Below are 386 nucleotides of genomic sequence, written 5' to 3'. Positions count from 1 at the left end.
TCAAATGGGGTCTTCTTCACTTAAGTAGGAACTTGTTAAGTTGTTATTAAAATTGTTCTTAGGTGCTGACAGGGACCTATTATTTTTTACCATGACAACTAAGTAGTTGAGAATCAAACCTTTAGCCTTCGGAGTTTGGGGGTTAATAGAGGTGAGAGTTAAAGAAGGGAAGGGAAGTGATGGAAGGGAAAGGAAAGTTAAAAATTAACTTTGGGAGTTTAAATATGGAGGGGAATGAAGGTTAAATTTACTCTGCAGAGATAAGAAATTTTAAAAAAGTTTACGTTACTCCCATTAACCCCCAATTTGGAGGTTAGAGTTTGGAGGTTAGAGGAAGTAAACATTTAACCTCATTAACCTCCATTTACTCTCAAAAAATAACTCTC

The sequence above is a fragment of the Euphorbia lathyris genome, chromosome 7 (genome assembly GCF_963576675.1).
Source record: "Euphorbia lathyris chromosome 7, ddEupLath1.1, whole genome shotgun sequence".
Classification (NCBI taxonomy): domain Eukaryota; kingdom Viridiplantae; phylum Streptophyta; class Magnoliopsida; order Malpighiales; family Euphorbiaceae; genus Euphorbia; species Euphorbia lathyris.
The sequence above is the reverse complement of the archived record's forward strand: the minus strand, read 5'-3'. Positions refer to the sequence as shown.